A 20,449-nucleotide genomic window follows, 5' to 3' on the forward strand; every position below is an offset into this window, starting at 1 on the left:
GAGGCCAAATTGGCAGCGTCGCAAACTTCTGCTTCTCGAGCGGCAGTCCAATAGGTCAACGGTACGTAACCAGTTCGCACCGCAGCAGTGCGACAGATCGCACGCAATTGATTGGCGCTCTGTATGTGTGCGCGCACGAACGGCTTGCGCGCGCACGGACGGTTTGCGCGCGAGCCATTTCCAGCATACTACATACGTATTTCTTGTACGAACACCTTAAAAACGACATCGAAAACGACGTTGAAACCCAAGTAAAAAGCAACGTTAAGAACGAGGTCAATAACGACATAATCTTTTTGGATGAAAAACGAGGTCGTTTTTTAATTTGCTTCTTTCAATAAGATAACATATTCGCGATGATGAGTGGTCACAGAAAAGGATGGACAAAACTATATTTTTCGCGAAAGAAATCAATGTTATAAACAATATTCAGCGAAAAATAACTTACCTTGAAGGTTTCAACGTTCTCTTCACCTGTCTGGCTCATGAATGTTTATTAAGGTCCACAAAACAACAAGGCGCAATTCCGGTATTCTGTTTTCTTTCCACATTTCCGATTGTCTGACAGCTGTTGTTGAGTTCGTTCTTATTGGGCCTCGGTCTTTAATGATCTTAAACGTGTATCGCGTAGTCTGCACAACTCAGTTATGTACTCGTATCATGAAGCACTGAGTAGTGTAGATCGCTTTACTCACTGCTCTATTGATACTCGTGTAGCATAAACGACTGGTTACTCTCAATAAACGACTGGCTCCTTTCTACACACTAACCAATTGTGTGTTAATTTTTTTCTATAAGCGAACCAATTATTTAAAGAAAAACACTCAGTACTTTAGGATTTTCTGCGTGTACTATAGCATCCAGAATACCAGATTGCAGAGAGAAACTGTAATGCTGCTTGGAAACCCGGGATTAATTCCCGGCAACTACGTATCTTCATCTAAATCGAATTTTTCTGTTATAGAAAATTAATTTTCATAATTTAATGTCTAAAACTAATTGCATACATGCAGAGGAGACTACCCAAATATGAGATACCAACTCTGTTTGGCGTGATTGTCGGAATTCTATGGACTGAATCTTAAAGTAATATAGGTCATTTTAAAGGAAATTTAATTTGTCATAAGAAGCTCAAATAAAAAATTTTATCAACATTTTTGTTTATGCTGAAAATACGAAAAATGTAAAAAAGTGCTTTTTCCAAACTCATCAAACTATTCTTATAATATGAGATACTCCAGGAAATAGCTAATAAAATGCAAAATAAAGTATTATTTTTAATTAAAAACTGTATTCTATGTTTCCGAAATATAAATTTAGAACTATTTAGATATATTTAGTTTTTGCAGTAGTCACAAACACTTTCGTAACCAATTTCCTCCGCGCAGCCACAGTGTTATAAAAACCACAGGTATCTCATATTATGAGAACCATGCCGTGCAACTGCGCACTTACTATGCCTGACCTGTAAAATGAAAAACTTCAACACTATCGATATTTTCCTACTTAGTAATTACATCCCCATAACGCGAGGCAAACTTTACTGCTAAATAGATATTTAATAAATAATAAATAGGGTTTAAAGAATTCCCTTCCAAGAACTCGACCACCATCGATTTCACAAAAAGTTCGTCTATTATCTTTAGGAGTCCAATGAAAAATGTGCTATACCACGAAATTATTCTTTCTTCAAGGGCTACAAGTTAGTGATAGAACCAACAGACTGGGTCTCTTAGTTTAGCTGATACTCCGCTATCTCATATTATGAGAATATCTCATATTCCAGTACTCTCGTCTATGTATAATATATAAATCAATATAAGTTTATAAAATGAAAAATGACTATATCGACCCATCAACAACTGCCGCTCTCTGTCCATGTAAATTCTTTTTGGCCGATCATTTTTTACTGTTGCGAGTATAGGAGCGATTCCTATACTAGACTAGACTCCATACAGTACGCTAAAGCTGTCAGGCAGCCGACAAGCTTTAATCTCTTTAATTGCCTGAGGAAGTTGATACCGCCATTACACTTAAATCAATAACCTAATTTGAATTTTCAGTTTTGTTTACAACGACAGTTCAGTAATTAATACCTCGACTAACACTATAGACCCAATTTTTTACATTTAACTGTTTCATTACACAAAATAATTTAATTGTTTTAAAAATTGTTTTGCGATGCAGAGCATCTCACGGGCCATTAATTTCAACTGTTTTAACAAATGTACTTACAAAATAAATTCATTTACAGTTGTAATTATAGATTTATTTGTTGCTTGTATTATTCTGCTTTTGGCAAAAATATTTATTTTTTATTTTTTCTATTCCTTCTGTATTTTTCTTGTTATTTCTTCAATAGAAATTGTCTGGTCTGTCTTAGAAATATAATCATTTCAAACAATTAAAAAATAGAATACCCAGACAGGAAATTTGCCAAATATTTCGCACAAAATATAAAGATGTCATATGTCACGTGCTTTAGTTACAGGGATTATAGGAACTTCATAATTTATTTATATTTCGTTCTTTCGTTTGAACTCTGACATTGATTGATTGATTTGTTAATGGCTTCAGTTATTCTTTTTTCCCATAAAATTTAAATTCGAGTCCATATCATGTCACATGCGGCAAGTCTCTCTACGGCGAGTCTCACTTGCGGCATGTCACATCTGCGACATGTCACATCTGCGGAATGTCTGATCTGCGGTAAGTCACAATTGCGGCATGTCACATCTGTGGCATGTCACATCTGCGGCATGTCACAACTGCGGCATCTCTACCCAGCCGCTTCTCTCCCGCGCGGCATTTCTCACTGTGAAATTGACATTTTTGCGGCATCTCTCTCCCAAGAAAATTTTTTGGTAGTTTTAAAGATGGCAAAAATGCGGCAAGTCTCCGCAGCGGCATCTCTCCCCCAACAAATTTTCTAAGTAGTTTTAAAGATGGCAAAAATGCGGGAAGTCTTCGCAGCGGCATCTCTCCCCCAACAAATTTTCTAAGTAGTTTTAAAGATGGCAAAAATTCGGCAAGTATCTCCAGCGGCATCTCTCCCCCAACAAATTTTCTAAATAGTTTTAAAGATGGCAAAAGTGCGGCAAGTCTCCCCAGCAGAATCTCTCCCCCAACAAATTTTCTAAGTAGTTTTAAAGATGGCAAAAATGCGGCCAGTCTCCCTAGTTGTTGTAGTGTATAACAAAATGCGCAGTTTTGTGATCCAGGAACTTAAATATGAATTTTCTATTTTGATAGGAAATTATACTTTAATCTGTGCTCTGTGTGGTAACATTATACTTTTACTTCCTGAAATCGCTAAAAGTGGACAAATTTAAATTCGAAAACAAAATATATCAAAAGTAAGCTTATGTTACTCTACAACTTCAAATCAGGTGTTCGCAACAAGTTTTTTGAATTTATTTGTATGTAAAACATCCAGAGTATCCCTAAATTATATTTTTATCATGCAAATTATTTTAAATTATTGTATAATTATATAAACTTGGGTTACCTCTGTAATTGATATGGCAAATATTTAAAAATTAAGTTTTTGTTCTCGAATATTAAAGGAACTTGAGTATTTAAACGAGTCATCAACAAAAAATTGAAAATCCTAAATACGTATAGATTATATAGAAGAAACATGTATTTTTGAACAAAACATTACCTTTGAAATCTTAAATATAAAAGCTATCTTCAATGTTTCAAGAAAGATAGTTGGTAACACTGAGCACACTTTTACGCCCTTTTTCATGAGCAAGGGAATATTCATTGCAAAAGTAAAAAGAAATCTGAGAAAATTCCGGTTTCAAACAAAGTTCCGGCTGTCTCCCGGTGCTCAAAATGCCAGGGTTAGTCCCGGTTTTAGCTGGCCAAGACTACACTGGACTTGTTTATTTTAAATTCAAACTTTCAAAATGAAACTTTAAATTTAGGGCCATTGAAATTCGACGGATTGAAGAAGAAAAAATATTGTATCGAAAATTATTTAGGTTTTTAATGATTTCAGTTCAGGATCTTAATCCATTTTTAAATACATAATCCTTCTTGTATCCGCTCGACCTCGTGCAGAAATTGCCAAATCTTTGCCTTATTTCCGATTTGGGCCAGATCGGGCACACAATTTTGTGGTTGTTAAATTCGTCCCCGTCTAGACCCCAACTTAAAAGCCAAGCTTGCCAGTAGATGGCGCTCCATTAATTTCGGGGACTAAAGTGGGTTGACTTCAAATCGCCCAAGTTTCAACGTAAAGTGTCAAGCGTCAAAAATATTTCCATTATTATTTGGAAAAGTGATAAAATAAGTGGGAAAAAATTCCAAAAGTGAGCACAAGACGAATGCGTAGGTATAGCATACTTCAAAATATTCCTGAATTACGTGTTGAAGACTATAATAAGTAAATTTATTAAGAATGTTAAGATGAAACCTAACTTCGAAATGAGGTTATTTATTTATAAGAAAAGTAGCAAAAGTAATATTTCATTTGTTGAATGTAAAAACGAATTACATCGACCATGACTTCAAAAACATATTTATTTTTACGTATTTTTAGGTGATTTGATACTTTCCACAATTAGTTTCAATATAGAAATTAAAAGCAACTTCAATTTAGAAATTAAAACCAAAAATATATTGCAAAATACTCAAATGGTTTATCATACACAAATTCTGGCTGTTATATTGCGTCATTTGACTTTTTCTGTTTGCTCGAAAAAAAGTGACATACTCCAATTTTTTCATATCGCGATCTGTTAGATAACCTAATATTTATATTCTTAAATTTCAGTTAAGGAGGTGATATATTCGGTTTTAATATTATTTTATTTAAGTATCCCATTTAATTAAGAATAAGAGAAATAAAATAATATGGGCCCGATCGGGGCCAGGTATGGTTATCTACGGGCGCAGCGCTTGGGCTCCGATCGGGCATCGCGTTTCATTTCGAGTCTGTCCCCATCTAGATAGCCTGATTTGGGCCAAATTCTGCCCGATCTGGCCCCGATCAGTTCCAAATTGGAATTTCTGCACGGGAACACAAGGAGTTATTTATGGCAGTGCTTGATTGAATGGTACTCGGATGGGGTCATTGTACAAGATAGAGTGTTATCAACTATTAAGTTGCCTTCACTCTCAAAATAACACTAAAATGCTAACAGTATCATTGTCTCCAATACCTTGCAATTCAAGATATAATTTGAAAGGTAAACTTAAAACGGCTTTGAAAAATCAACCAAAAGTGAAGAACTTTTCGAGAAATGAAATGCATTTTTTTTATTTTAAAGGGCCCGTGAGAGATTTTAATTTGTGCGACTATTGAAAGTTATAAAAAAACTGGTCTTTTTTCAAACCAACTATTTAACTTTTCCATTTTGATGAGTGGAATGCGGCGTGGAAACCATTTATAAAAATTTCCTTGCCATTTTCAAAAACTTCCGAATATGTTTCCTCGTATTTTACGAGGAGTCAGAGCGATGCTTTCGCTCGCTCGAAAGAATTTTTTTAGTACGTATATAAAATCTCAAATGCCTAAAGCGTCTTGCTCGAGATCGGTAACCTCTCAGCAGTGGGCATGATTGATGAAGAGCATACTAATATACCCCTGCTCTAAAATGCATAGCATAGGATACGATATAAACACTTGCTAATGCAACCCCCGACTGAGCACGAACCTCCAAGCAAAACATTATATTTTTCGTGTGACAATTCATTATATCATCCTACCCAACAATAAATCATTACACAATAATAAATTTTTAAAAATAATAAAGTCGATTATTCCAGTAACTCTAAGGTTGAACACAAAATTGCCACTATTCAATTTCTTAAATTTATTGGTGTAACCCTATCATAAAATTAATACCCATATGAGGGAACGTCCATTAATTACGAGACGATTTTTTGTTGAAATTTTAGATTAGCCCCACTACCCCTATTGTAAGAATTCATTTTTTTAACCTCTCCCCCTTCTTACGTAAAATTCTAGATTATATCAATAATATATTTTCACTGCAGACGAGATTTAAAGAAATTTCTAAAGATTTGAAGAGATTACAGATTCTTCATGTCCATCATATTTTGATCCCTTATGAATATATTTCGAGAAAATCTCGACTTTTTCTGAAGATGATCAAGCTAAATCACTTATTTGAAAGTATTTTAAGAGATTTCTTGATATTTTGAAAGTAGACATGGGATTTATGAGATAACCAAGCATTGTCATGAATTGTTAGATATTTTAGGAGATTTTAATGTGATTTCACAAATTTAAAGAGATTTAAGGTTTTTTTATAATATAGCAAAAGATTTCCTAAGATTTTCAAAGATTTAAAACATTTTTAAAGTTTTTTGACAGATTTAATGGGGTTTCGATAATTTCAAAGGGAGTTAAGAGATTTCAAAACATTCAAAACTATATCCACGAATTTGAGAGGATTTTTAATATTATTGAAGTTTAACCGAATTTTAAATTATTTACAAATATTAAAAAGCATTTTCGGAATTTCTAGGAATTTCAAGTTTAAGGGACTTAAAGAGATTCGAAAAGATTCCCAAGGATTTTCAAGATTTCAATCAATTTTAAAGTGATTTTAAAGCTTTCGATGCTTTAGGGTTACACCGTAAAAAAAATGTCTGGTAATTTTACCACTTACAGAGTACGTTCGATTATTACCTACTTTTAAAGTAACGTTTTCACTGACAATAACGAATATTCACTTTCAGTATGTAATTTAACTTCTAGGTAATGTAAGTTTCCAGACAGATTCTATAAAATTACAAATGCATTATGAATTTTAGGTGATGTTCTTCTAACCAAAAATATTCGTGTTTTTATTAAAAATGATAACTTCAGCATCTACATGAGAAATTTTGAATAATGGTAGTTTGACTACAAATGGTAAATTTTCCTTTCAAATAAGGAATAGAGCAGAACGCAGTTTTTTAAATAAAAAATTCTTGCTTAATATTTGTTTATAGATTTTTCCATAAATTATACCGTTCTGAAACACGCTCTTCTACGCACAATTTTAATTTTACCATTTTTTCATTATCTTCCGCAATTTTGAAACTTATAATTAATTGTACTTATACTGCGTCCAGAGCAGTGCAAGTGCGCCGGGTTATCAATTATCAAATATAAAGACGTGAGATTACGTTGGAAAAAGAAATTTTCTACAGTTTCTGTACTTTTACCAACGGCAACAAATTCAAAATTCTAAAGTAGGTCCATTTATTACCTGCTCTGAAAGTCACAGATTTACAAGCAGAAACTGTACTTCTACAACGCCTTGCTACATTGTCAATCTAAAAGTAGTAAAGTTACTAGATTGATTGGAACTTCTAGCATGCAAGTGGTATTCACCCTATAGTAAAAGTAGTAGAATTGCACTAATTTTTTGTTGGTAATTTTACTATTCTAAGTGGTATAATTTTTAAGTTTTTTCAGTATAATTCAAGCGATTTGAAGAATTTGAAAATATTTCACGGTATATCAAGAAAATGTAAGGGCTTTCGACAGCTTTTAAAGGAATTCAAGATATTTTGAGGAATACTCACATCATATAAAGATTGTAAGGGATTCAACAAATTTTCAAAAGAAATCTACGCGATTTAAAGGATTTCAAGAGATACCTATGTATATTTACGAATTTTGAAAGAAATCAGAAAATTTTAATGAGATTTCGCAGAAGGGGGTGCCGATGATTTACGGGATTTCAAAGAATTTTCAGAGATTGCAAAACATTTCAGAGCATATCCATGTATTTTAGAGCATTTGTTTAGATTTTCAAATGGTATAAAGGAATTTAAAAGAATTTTCAAATATTATCAAGGATTTTGAGTGTTTTCGACAAATGTTACGTTTATCCCGAAAGGCATTGGCTCTAATGGTAGGATAATAATAATAATAATGAATGAAGGAATTAAAACATCTTTTAATAGATTGTAAGGGATTTCCAACTGGATTTTTGAAATTATTAAGCTATTTATTTTATTATACGATTACATTATTCAATTAAATAAATTAAATGATGGTAATTTTAGGCTATTCTTGCACATTCTTATTTCTGCCTTAGTCAGTATATTTTTCTAAAAAGAATTTTTAATTCAGAGAATCATTATTATCTTAAATCTTTTATATGGTTTTGCTTTGTTTATGGCAATACTATTACAAGCATTGTTTTAATCAATCAAATAAATTAAACTATTGCCTTATATTTGCATTCAATAATATTATGATTATTTTTCATAACAAGAGCCTTCATCCCAGGCGATACACTACCATTTTTTATTTTTCATTTTGCTCTGAAATTAAAGTTGTTCATAAAAGAATTCTAAATCAAAATATGGTGACAGTCGATTAAATAGTGTAAATGTATAGTGTAAATTGTATTATGAAAATTCAGATTTTAACATTTTTCTCAACTCTCAAAAAAAAAACAATTTATGAATTAAGTAAAAAAATATTTATAAGTGATTTAGTTTGACTCATTTTTTCGCTTGAATGCGAATTGAATTAATAAGATAAGATTCTCAAAATCTTGTTATTTGTTACTATTACTACTTTATATTAATTTTTATCAAGCTAATACTGATTTTTCCCTGTTTTACACACTAAATTTGAAATTCTTTTCAATTAGTAGGATGTCTGAACGCCTAAAATACAGAAACCGTTATAACTTTGTTGTGCTCGCTGTTTCGTTCAGTGCGGAGAAGGTTATTATTAATTACATACATTTTTCACCATTACTTGAAATGTTTATAAATTTGTTATAAATAGTTTACAAATTAATAATTTTTTAATTAAATGATGCAGGAATGTTCAACCGCACGTTGCAAAAAAATCAATCAATTTTTATCACAAATTTTCAGAATGTGACTTAATACTAATGAGTAGATTATTTTTTGAAACTTAGTTCTAATCTCAGAGCCGAATTAGAAAATCCAACTTTTTTCTTTGAAAGTTAATTTTTCCTAATAGAAAAATCCACTATTATATTTTTGGTTGCAAATTTATTTCTCTGAGTTAAGCATGTTACTATTTGTTTGAAGGCTTAACTATTATTTGGAAACTCGTATTTTTCAGTTGAATATTAACTTCCTAAATGAAAATTGAACTAATCCATTATGGCTAAAAATGGATCTATTTAGTAGAAAATTGAACTATTACATTATTCAATGAGAATTAATCTACTTTGTTGCAAAACTTAACTACTTTTTGAAAAATTTCTTTTCTTTTCTTATTATCGCACTGTTTTTTTGAAAATGCGATGGTTTTTTGGCAGAAGTTTTTTCTTACTAAAAATGTATCTATTCCACTTTTTATTGAAAATTGATCGCTTTTAGTTAAAAATTGAACTATTTTGTTTAATAATGTATTTATGTTGTTGTGAATCCCTCATTTTTGGGAAAAAATTAATCTTCTGGATTAAAAATTTCAATAGCTGGTTGATCTACTAATTAAATAAGTCATTTTATTAGTTTAAAATCCATATCTTTGGTTCAAAATGTAACTACTTTGTTAAAGATTCATCTCTTCAGGTTAAATATTCTTTAGCATAATAGAAAATTCAACTATTTTGTTAAAAGTTAACTTTTTGGTTGCAAAATTCAGATTTTTTGGTTGAAAATTCTTATTCGCGTTAGAAAAATACACTTTTTTGTAAAGATCTCGTGTTTTTGACCGAGGTCCCATGGTGTAATGGTTAGCACTCTGGACTTTGAATCCAGCGATCCGAGTCCAAATCTCGGTGGGACCTAGCATTTTGCCGTTTTTTAATTTTATTGTTATTTATTTTATTTGATACATTGTGACGCTAACTGAGAGCTTACTTGACATGCACGCACCTGCAACACTTTTAGAAAGTTCGACTGTTTTGTAAAGAACTCGCGGTGTTGACCAAGGTCCCATGGTGTAATGGTTAGCACTCTGGACTTTGAATCCAGCGATCCGAGTTCAAATCTCGGTGGGACCTAGCATTTTACCATTTTTTTTAAATTTACTTTTATTTCTTTTTTTATTCGACAAATTATTACGCTGCAAGCTTATCTCTCATCACTCACCTTCAGCATTTTTATAAAGTGCAACTTTTTTGTTAAAGATTCGTTGTATTTTTGACGGAGGTCCCATGGTGTAATGGTTAGCACTCTGGACTTTGAATCCAGCGATCCGAGTTCAAATCTCGGTGGGACCTAACATTTTGCCATTTTTTTAAACTTTACTTTTATTTCTTTTTTTATTCGACCTTCAGCATTTTTAGAAAGTGCAACTTTATTGTTAAAGATTCGTTATATTTTTGATGGAGGTCCTAAAGTGTTATGGTTAGAACTCTGGACTTCGAATCCAGCGATCCGAGTTCAAATCTCGGTAGGACCTAGAATTTTACCATTTTTGCTAATTTTATTTTTATTTCATTGATAAGTTATGACGCTGACTGAACCTTATCTGGCATGCACACACCTACAGAATTTCTATAAAATTCAATTGTTTCGTACAGATCTCGTAGTTTTGACCGAGGTTCCATGGTGTAATGGTTAGCACTCTGGACTTTGAATCCAGCGATCCGAGTTCAAATCTCGGTGGAACCTAGAATTTTGCCATTTTTTCTGCTTGTATTTTAGTTTTTTTATTTATTGAATAAAGCATTACTCTAACTGGGAGCTTATCTGGAATCACTCACCTTCAGCATTTTTAGAAAGTTGAACTGTTTTGTAAAAAACTCGCGATTTTGACCGACGTCCCATGATGTAATGGTTAGCACTCTGGACTTTGAATCCAGCGATCCGAGTTCAAATCTCGGTGGGACCTGCATTTTGCCATTTCTCTAATTTTATTTTTTTTTATTTGGTAAATTATCCCGCTGTCTGAGAGCGTATCTGGCATCACTCTAATTAAGCATTTCTAGAATATTCAACTGTTTTTTTCATAATTCGTCGTATTTTTGACCGAGGTCCCATCGTGTAATGGTTATCACTCTGGACTTTGAATCCAGCGATCCGAGTTCAAATCTCGATGGGACCTATTATTTTGCCATTTTTTCTAATTTTATTTTTATGTCTTTGATAAGTTATACCGCTGACTGGAGCTTATCTGGCATGCACAGACCTACAGCATTTTTAGAAAATTCAACTGTTTTGTAAAGATCTCACAATTTTGACGGAGGTTCCATGGTGTAATGGTTAGCACTCTGGACTTTGAATCCAGCGATCCGAGTTCAAATCTCGGTGGAACCTAGAATTTTTACATTTTTTCTGCTTTTATTTTCGTTTTTTTTTTATTTATTTGATAAATTATTACGTTGACTGGCAGCTTATATGGCATGCACTCACCTGCAGCATTTTTGTTTGGCGGCAAAATTAGAGAAACTTTTTGCAATATATTTTTAGTATCAAAGCGTACATATAATTATAATTTCTTATTACAAACAAAATCTTAAAAAATCAAAATTAGAATTTTCAAAAAGATATGGATCGATTTTTTTATTTTTTACTTCAAATTTTCGGGCTACATCAGAAAATCCTGCAGAGAACTGGCGATGTGTAAGAATTTTAGATTGAAATTAGTTGAAAATTTAACCATTTTGTTAAAAAGTCATTTTTTTGTCGAAAGTTTAACTACTTGCTTGAAAGTTGAAATATTTTTTTGAAAATTAATTTGATTCGATTAAGACTGCACATTTTGTGGAAAAGCTGTTGCTTTTTTTGTTAAAAATAAATTTTTAACTGAAAATTTAACTGTTCCACTTTGGAATGAAAATGTGTATTTTTTAGTTGAAAATTCTACTATTATATTTTTCATTGATCATTAATTTTTCTTTAATTCAACTTTTTTTTTTAGTTGAAAAAATAAATATTTTGTTAAAAATGTATGTGCTTTATTGTGAATTCGCCTTTTTTGGCATACCAGTAAGGTTCTTAGTCGAATGTTCAAATGCGTGGTTGAAATTTGAACTAGTTGTTAAAAATTCATTTTATTAGTTGAGAAACAACTCTTCAGTTCAAAATTTACAACCTCTTTTCAAAATCTTCACAGTTTTGACTGAGGTTCCATGGTGTAATGGTTAGCACTCTGGACTCTGAATCCAGCGATCCGAGTTCAAATCTCGGTGGAACCTAGCATTTTGCATTATTTTTCTAACTTTCTTTTTCATTTTCTTATTTAACAAATAATAGCCCTGCCTGAAAGTTTATCTCATATGTCTTCACCTGCAGTGCGTGGGTTATCGATTGTAGGTACAAGCTCACTTCGCACAAAATAAAATAAAATACCTTGAAAACTGAAAAAAAATCGTTTCGTAAAAATATTTATTTAAAAAAACTGGTAAAGAAAAAACAGAGAACGTTAGGGTTAACCCTGAAAGAATCAAGGAATTTCGGACTCTCCACTCTTTTTCCGATTCCCCTTTTCACCATTTCTTCAAGGAAAACAAGGAGAGTATACTAATATAATTTTGGTTCAGAAATAATCTCTTTTGTTTAAAAAATTTACGGTTTGGTTAAGAATTCAATTATTTAATTAAAAATTTAACTATTTTGTTAAAAAGTAACTTCTTTTTATCGAAAATTCAACTACTTGGTTTAAAATTAAACTACTTTATTAAAATTTTATTTTACTGATTGAATATTAAACTAATTTGTTGAAAATTAATTTTTCTAATTCACAATTTAAGAATTTTATTTTTGTGAAGAACGGTCCTTTTTAGTTAAACATTGAATTGTTAAATTTTTCATTGACAAGTAACCTGTTTGGTTGTAAATTTAACTTCGTTGTTAAAAATTCATTTTATTGGTTTAATATTGCACTGTTTTCTTGAAAATCTATTTTTTTTTAAGATTAATTTTTGTATGGAAAATTAAAGTATTCGCTTTATGGTAAAAAACTTATTGTTTTTAGTTGCAAGCATTACTATTTGGTTGAAAATGTATGCAAGGTGCTGTGAATTCGTCCTTTTTGGGATAAAATTAATGTTCTTGGGTAAATATTCAAATACTTCATTGGAATTTGAACTGCGTTGTTAAACATTCATTTTATTTGTTAAAGATCCATTTATTAGTTTAAATTTCACTGTTTCATTGAAAATTCGTCCTAAATTTTTACCCAGGTTCCATGGTGTAACGGTTAGCACTCTGGACTCTGAATCCAGCGATCCGAGTTCAAATCTCGGTGGGACCTAGCATTTTGCATTATTTTCTTAACTTTCTTTTTCTTTTTCTTATTTGATAAATAGTGACCCTGCCTGTACGTTCATCTCACATGCGCTTACCTGCAGCGCGTGGATTATCGATTAGCAGGTACAAGCTCATTTTGCACAAAATTTCAATCTCAAAATAAAACACCTTAAAAACTGAAACAATTGTTTCCTAAAAATATAAATTGAAAGACACATTACTTTTTCAGGTTAACGTCAGGTCAGGAAATTTCGGAAAGTCAAGGAGAGTCAGGGAATTTAAAACTAGTCAGGTTCAGAAATCATCTCTTTTGGTAAACATGTTTACTATTTGGTTGAAAGTTTACGTATTTTCTTGCGAATTCATCTTTTTCGACCTAAATTTAATTTTCTCGCTTGAGTATTTAAATACTGGGTTGAAAATTAAACTAGGTTGTTAAAAATTCATTTTATTGGTGAAAGATCCATCTATTTAGTTTGAAAGTTCAAACGTTTTGCTGAAAATTCGTCAAATTTTTACCGTGGTTCCATGGTGTAACGGTTAGCACTCTGGACTCTGAATCCAGCGATCCGAGTTCAAATCTCGGTGGGACCTAGAATTTTGTATTATTATCCTAACTTTATTTTTCTTTTTCTTATTTGATAAATAATGACCTTGCCTGAAAGTTTATCTCATATGCGCTCACCTGCAGTGCGTCGATTATCGGTTGTAGGTACAAGCTCATTTAGCACAAAATGTTAATATCAAAGTAAAATACCGAAGTAAAACAATTGTTTTCTAAAAATATGTATTCAAAAATATTTACATTTTCAGGTTGCCTACAGGTCAGGATATTTCTGAAAGTCAAAAAAGGTCAGAGAATTTAAAACTGGTCAGGAAAAATCAGGGAACGTCAGGGTAAAGCCTGAAAGAATCAAGGAATTTCGTACTTCACACTCTTTCCTTTATGATCCCTTCTTACCATTTCTTTAAAGTAAAAAACTATAGTGTACTAATATAATTTTGGTTTATAAATCATCTCTTTTGGTTAAAAAATTTATTTTTTGGTTAAGAATTTAATTATTTTATTTAAAATTTAACTATGAAGTTAAAACAATCTCATTTTATCGAAAATTCAACTACTTGGTTCAAAGTTGATATACTTTATTAAAAATGTATTTTGTTGGTTAAATATTAAACTAGTTTGTTGAAAATTCGTTTTATTGTTGTTGAAAATTAATCTTTTCGACGGCAATTTTAAGTATTTTATTTTTGGGTGAAAACTCATCCTTTTAAGCTACACATACAACTGTTAAATTTTTTATTGATAAAAATTAACCTTATTTGGTTGTAAATTTGACTTAATCGTTAAACATTCATTTTATCGGTTTAATACTGCACTATTTTGTTGAAAATCTTTTGTTTTTTTTGTTAAAGATTAATTTTTTATTAAAAATTTAAGTATTGTTTTTAGTTGCAAATATTACTGCACTGAAACTCTTTAATAGCCCTCCCTGATATAGCCCTTCCGAGAATTGGCGCCGCGCTGCATATAGGTCTAGCAGGAGCTGCACGGAGGGTGCGAGAGGGAGCATTCAGGCGTGAACAAGCAAAAGCGGTGCGGACTATAATGAATTAGTTCCCACCCACCTTCAGCGCCAAAATCGGCGCTATAGAAGAGTTTCACTGAATGTGATTGAAAATGTATGCATGCGTTGTGAATTCGTCCTTTTTGGGATCAAATTAATGTTCTTAGTTGCATATTCAAATATTTCGTTGAAAATTGAACCGCCTTGTTAAACATTCATTTTATTGGTTAAAAATCCATCTCTTTAGTTGAAAACATAACCGTTTCCTTGATAATTCGTCCTTAATTTTTACCCAGGTCCCACGGTGTAACGGTTAGCACTTTGAACTCTGAATCCAGCGATCTGAGTTTAAATCTCGGTGGGACCTAGCATTTTGCATTATTTTTTAAACTTTATTTTCTTTTTCTTATTTGATAAATAATGACCCTGCCAGAAAGTTTATCTCAGATGCGCTCACATGCAACGCACAGGTTATCGATTAGTGGTTACAAGAGGTCAGACAACACAGCGGCGCAACTAACGAAAAACAAAATGGCATATTATGCATATTTTTTTGCTATTTTTTACAACAAAAAATAATAATTTTTTTGCTCTATTAGTTTTCGAGAAAACAGGGCGGCGCTAGCTTGCCAGCAACTCAGCGACGCCCTCTACAAAAGGCATTCAAAAATCAGTAAATTAAACAAAATGACTAGGTTAGATTTTTTTGATATTTTTTTACTTTACAATCAGCTATTAATCGCTTTTGTAAAGTCAAACCTTATTTTTTAAAAACTACCCCCTGTAATAGGAAAAAGTATTTAAAAAATGACTGGGCTAGATTTTTTGACATTTTTTTTGCTTTACAATGAGCTATGAATCGCTTTTGTAAAGTCAACCCTTATTTTAAAAAAACAACCCCCTATAATGAAAATAAGTATCAAAAAAAATATTGAAAAAATGACTAGGCTAGATACTTTTGCTATTTTTATGCTTTCAAATATGATATTAAACACTTTTATAAAGTCAACCCTTATTGTAAAAAGCAACCCCCTGTAATGAGAAAAAGTATTTTTTTAAAGTATTGAAAAAATGACTAGGCTAGTTTTTTTGCTATTTTTTTACTTTACAATGAGCTATGAATCGCTTTTGTAAATTTAACCCTTATTTAAAAAAACTACTTCCTATAATGAAAACAAGTATTAAAAAAAAATATTGAAAAAATGACTAGGCTAGATCCTTTTGCTATTTTTTGGCTTTCAAATCTGATATTAAACAATTGTATAAAATCAACCCTTATTGCAAAAAGCAACCCCTTGTAATGAGAAAAAGTATTTTAAAAAAGTAATGAAAAAATTACTAGGCTAGATTTTTTTGCTATTTTTTTGTTTTCAAATGTGATTTTAAATACGTTTGTAAAACCAACTCTTATTGTGAAAAGCAACCCCCTGTAATGAAAAAAAGTATTTAAAAAAAGTATTGAAACTTCATTGACGCCGGAAAATTTCTAAAAAAATTATTTAATGACAAATATATATCTACGTGGTAAAGAGGGGTTGGTTTTAGACGTTAATTGTTAGGGCCAAAAATTGGAGTGTCTATTTTTGAGGAACCCAAAAATCAGAGAATCCATTGACACTGGAAAATTCTTAAAAAGATCCATTTTTACAATTTCATTTCTGAGTGGTGGTAAGGGGTTGATTTTAGGCGTTAAGGGTTAAAACAAGAAATCGAAAAGGGTGTTTTGAAAGAGTCAAAAAATCAGAGACTTCATTAACACTGGAAAATTCTTAAGAAGATTATTTTTATACAATTTCACATCTACGTGATAGACAGGGGTTGATTTTAAACCTTTAGGGTTGGAGGCAAATAATTAAAGAGGGTATTTTCGAGGAGCCCAAAAATCAGAGACTCCACTGACACTGGAAAATACTCCAAACGATTATTTATTTACAATTGCATATCTAAGTGGTAGAGAGGGGTTGATTTTACACGCTAAGGGTTGGAGCCTAATAATTGAAGAGGGTATTTTCGAGGAGCCCAAAAATCAGAGACTCCACTGACACTGGAAAATACTCCAAACGATTATTTCTTTACAATTGCATATCAAAGTGGTAGACAGGGGTTGATTTTAGACGTTAAGGGTTGGAGCCAAATAATTAAAGAGTGTATTTTCGGGGAGCCCAAAAATCAGAGACTCCATTGACACTGGATAAATATTCAAGAAAATTATTTTTCTAAGATTTCATATCTACGTGGTGGAGAGGTGTTGATTTTAGACGTAAAGGGTCGCAGCCAAAAAACTGTAGTCGGTATTTTCAAGGAGCCCAAAAATCAGAGACTTTATTGACACTGGAAAAGTCTCAACACGATTATTTTTTTACAATTGCATATCTACGTGGCAGAGAGGGGTAGATTTTAGACATTATGGGTTGGAGCCAAAAAATTGGAAAGAGCATTTTTAAAGAGCCCAAAAATCAGAGACTTCATTAACACTGGAAAATTCTTAAGAATATTACTTTTTTACAATTCCATATCTACGTAGTAGAGAGAGGTTGATTTTAGATGTTAAGGGCTGGAGCCAAAAAATCGGAAAGGGTATTTTTGAGAAGCCTAAAATTCAGAGACTTCATTGACACTGGAAAATTCTAAAAAAGATTATTTTTGACAAAGTTATATCTACGTATTTTTGAGGAGCCTAAAATCAGATACTCCATTGACACTGAAAAATGCTCAAGAAGATTATTTTTTTACAATTTCATATCTACGTGGTAGAGAGGAGTTGATTTTAGGCGTTAAGTGTTGAAGTAAAAAATCAGAGATGTTATTTCTGAAGACCCCAAAAATCAGGGACTCTAATAACACTGTAAAATTTAAAAAAAAATTATGGACAAAGTCAAGATCTACCAAATCTACCACGTAGGTATGAGTTTATCAAAAAATAATCTTCTCGAGAATTGTTGAGTGTCAATAGTGTCTCTGGTTTTTTGGCACCTCAAAAATACGAACAACAATTTTTTGTCTCCAACCCTTTATGTCTAAATTCAGCCCCTCTGTATTAAGTAGATACAACTTTGTCAAAAAATAATCGTTTTGAGAATTTTCCAGTGTCAATGGAGTATCTGATTTTTAGGTTCATTGAAAATACCGACTACAATTTTTTGGCACCGACCCTTTACGTCTAAAATCAACCCCTCTCCATCAAGTAGATATAACTTTGTCGAAAAATAATCTTTTTTAGAATGTTTTAGTGTCAATGTAGTCTGAATGTCAGGCTCCTCAAAAATGCCGTTTTATATTTATCGCTCCAACCCTTAAAGTTTAAAATCAACCCCTCTATACCACGTAAAAATGCAATTGTAAAAAAATAATCGTTTTGAGAATTTTCCAGTGTAAATGGAGTCTCTGGTTTTTGGGCTCCTCGAAAATACCCTCTATAATTATTTGGCTCCAACCCTTAACGTCTGAAATAAACCCCTGTCTACCACGTAAATATGAAATTGTATAAATGAATCTTTTTAAGAATTTCCTACTGTCAAAGGAGTCTCTGATTTTTGGGCTCCTCGAAAATACACACTGCAACTTTTTGGCCCTAACCATTAACGTCTAAAATCAACCCCTCTTTACCACGTACATATAGATTTGTCATAAAATAATCTTTTTGGAAATTTTACAATGTCAATGAATTTTCAGTACTTTTTTGAATACTTTTTTTCATTACAGGGGGTTGCTTTTTGCAGTAAGGGTTGGTTTTACAAAAGTGTTTAAAATCACATTTGAAAGCAAAAAAATAGAAAAAAAATCTAGCCTAGTCATTTTTTCAATATTTTTTTTAATACTTGTTTTCATTACAGAAGGTAGTTTTTTTAATAAGGGTTGACTTTACAAAAACGATTAGTAGCTCATTGTAAAGCAAAAAAATATCAAAAAAATCTAACCTAATCATGTTGTTTAATTTATTGATTTTTCAATGATTTTTGTACAGGGCGCCGCTGAGTTGCCGGCAAGCAAGAGCCGCCCTTTTTTCTCGAAAACTAATAAAGCAAAAAAATGCTTTTTTTTTGGTAAAAAATAGCAAAAAAATATGCATTATATGACATTTTGTTTTTCGTTAGTAGCGCCGCTAAGTTGTCTGACCTAGGTACAAGCTCATTTCGCACAATATTTAAACTTCAAAGTAAAATAGCTATTTAACTGAAACAATTGTTTCCTAAAAATATTTATTCAAAGAAAAATTAAATTTCAAGGGTGACTCCAGGTCCGGACATTTCGGAAAGTCAAAGGCAATCAGGGATTTTAAACCTGATCAGGAAAAATGAGGGACTGCCAGGGTAAAACTAAAGGAGTCAGGAAATTTTTGACTTCACAACTTTCCCCTATACCCCTTTTTACCATTTCTTGCCAGTACACTACTATAGTATACTAACATATTTTTGGTTCAAAACTCATCTCTTTTAATTAACATGTTTACTATCCGGTTGGAAATTTAATTATTTTATTGAAAATTTAACTATTTTACTTAAAAATCACCTTTTTACCCAAAATTCAACTACTTGATTCAAAGTTGAACTATTATACTAAAAATATTATTTTATTGCTGAATGTTAAACTATTTCGTTGAAAATTCGTTTTATTTTTGTTGAAAATTAACTTTTATAACTAAAAATTTATGTATTTTATTTTCAGTGAAAATTGATCGTTTTTAGTTGAAATTTAAACTGTTACATTTTCCCTTGAGAATTAACCTTTTTTGGTTGTTAATTCAACTAGTTTGTGACAAATCATCATTTTGATATTTTTAGATTGTACGATTTTGTTGAAAATATGTTTTTTATCAATAATTAATTTTTTCAATTGAAAATTTAACTAATTAATTTTTTAGAGAATTGATAGTTTTTACTTGAAGATTTACGTACTTGGTTGGAAATTTAAGTATTTTGTTGTAATTTTCTCATTTTTTATAGAAAAGTAATCTTCTTGATTGATTCCATTACTTGTTTAAAAGTTGAACGAATTTATTACAAATCCATTGCCTAAGTTGTAAATCCATTTCTTTGCTTAAAAATACAACTGTATGATAAAAATTATTTTTTTATTGGGATGAAATTTTTTTCCCTTTTCTAGAAAGTTCAAAAATTTGGTTTCAAGTATTTTTCCTTCCTTAAATAAAAAATATTTTTTTAAATGCCTCTCTTTTTTTAGAAATTTGAACTTTTTTGGTTAAAGGTGCAATCTTAAAAATTAATCAATTAAATTAATCTTTTCTAGCTGAGGTTGCAACTATTTTTCCTTAATTCGTATTTTTTTCACTTCAAATGTTAAGATTTGGAAGAAAAATTTTTTTGATGAAATAACAACTTTCCCGAGTAAAAATGCTTCGACTTGACTTCGACTTGGTTATGTCTTGAGTTCGCCTCCAAGACATCGATGTGTGGCTGCGTCGCAAGACTGAGTCGAGACACAGGCCTTCGTCTTACTTTTATGGCCATGACAGGTAGAACGGCGTTCACTTGTCTTAAGTCGAGCCTTGTCTTGGCTAAGACGACGTTTATTGGACTCACGACGAGCCTTGTCTTGGCTCAGATTATCGAACCTTTTTTGACTCATAAATTATATTTAAAATGATGAATGAAAAATTTGTAATTATGAAATTAGTTATTTTTAATTTAAAAATTCAGAATCGATATTTTCGGTATCATCGTCAAGCAAGTATAATACAAATAACAATTCGTAAATAAGTT

General features: G+C 31.5%; 10 non-coding genes across 10 annotated transcripts; all 10 read left to right on the forward strand.

The window, feature by feature from the left end:
- The first annotated feature begins 9,680 nt into the window (after window positions 1-9,680).
- Trnaq-uug lies at window positions 9,681-9,752 on the forward strand. The gene has a single exon. It is a non-coding gene; the product is annotated as a tRNA-Gln (tRNA).
- Window positions 9,753-9,896: 144 nt separating this feature from the next.
- On the forward strand, window positions 9,897-9,968 carry Trnaq-uug. The gene has a single exon. It is a non-coding gene; the product is annotated as a tRNA-Gln (tRNA).
- Window positions 9,969-10,115: 147 nt separating this feature from the next.
- Trnaq-uug lies at window positions 10,116-10,187 on the forward strand. The gene has a single exon. It is a non-coding gene; the product is annotated as a tRNA-Gln (tRNA).
- A 322-nt stretch (window positions 10,188-10,509) lies between these two features.
- Window positions 10,510-10,581, forward strand: Trnaq-uug. Its single transcript has one exon. It is a non-coding gene; the product is annotated as a tRNA-Gln (tRNA).
- A 148-nt stretch (window positions 10,582-10,729) lies between these two features.
- Window positions 10,730-10,801, forward strand: Trnaq-uug. Its single transcript has one exon. It is a non-coding gene; the product is annotated as a tRNA-Gln (tRNA).
- A 141-nt stretch (window positions 10,802-10,942) lies between these two features.
- Trnaq-uug lies at window positions 10,943-11,014 on the forward strand. The gene has a single exon. It is a non-coding gene; the product is annotated as a tRNA-Gln (tRNA).
- A 140-nt stretch (window positions 11,015-11,154) lies between these two features.
- Window positions 11,155-11,226, forward strand: Trnaq-uug. The gene has a single exon. It is a non-coding gene; the product is annotated as a tRNA-Gln (tRNA).
- An 809-nt stretch (window positions 11,227-12,035) lies between these two features.
- Trnaq-cug lies at window positions 12,036-12,107 on the forward strand. Its single transcript has one exon. It is a non-coding gene; the product is annotated as a tRNA-Gln (tRNA).
- A 986-nt stretch (window positions 12,108-13,093) lies between these two features.
- On the forward strand, window positions 13,094-13,165 carry Trnaq-cug. Its single transcript has one exon. It is a non-coding gene; the product is annotated as a tRNA-Gln (tRNA).
- A 518-nt stretch (window positions 13,166-13,683) lies between these two features.
- Trnaq-cug lies at window positions 13,684-13,755 on the forward strand. The gene has a single exon. It is a non-coding gene; the product is annotated as a tRNA-Gln (tRNA).
- The last annotated feature ends 6,694 nt before the right edge of the window (window positions 13,756-20,449 follow it).

The sequence above is a fragment of the Belonocnema kinseyi genome, chromosome 4 (genome assembly GCF_010883055.1).
Source record: "Belonocnema kinseyi isolate 2016_QV_RU_SX_M_011 chromosome 4, B_treatae_v1, whole genome shotgun sequence".
NCBI lineage: Eukaryota > Metazoa > Arthropoda > Insecta > Hymenoptera > Cynipidae > Belonocnema > Belonocnema kinseyi.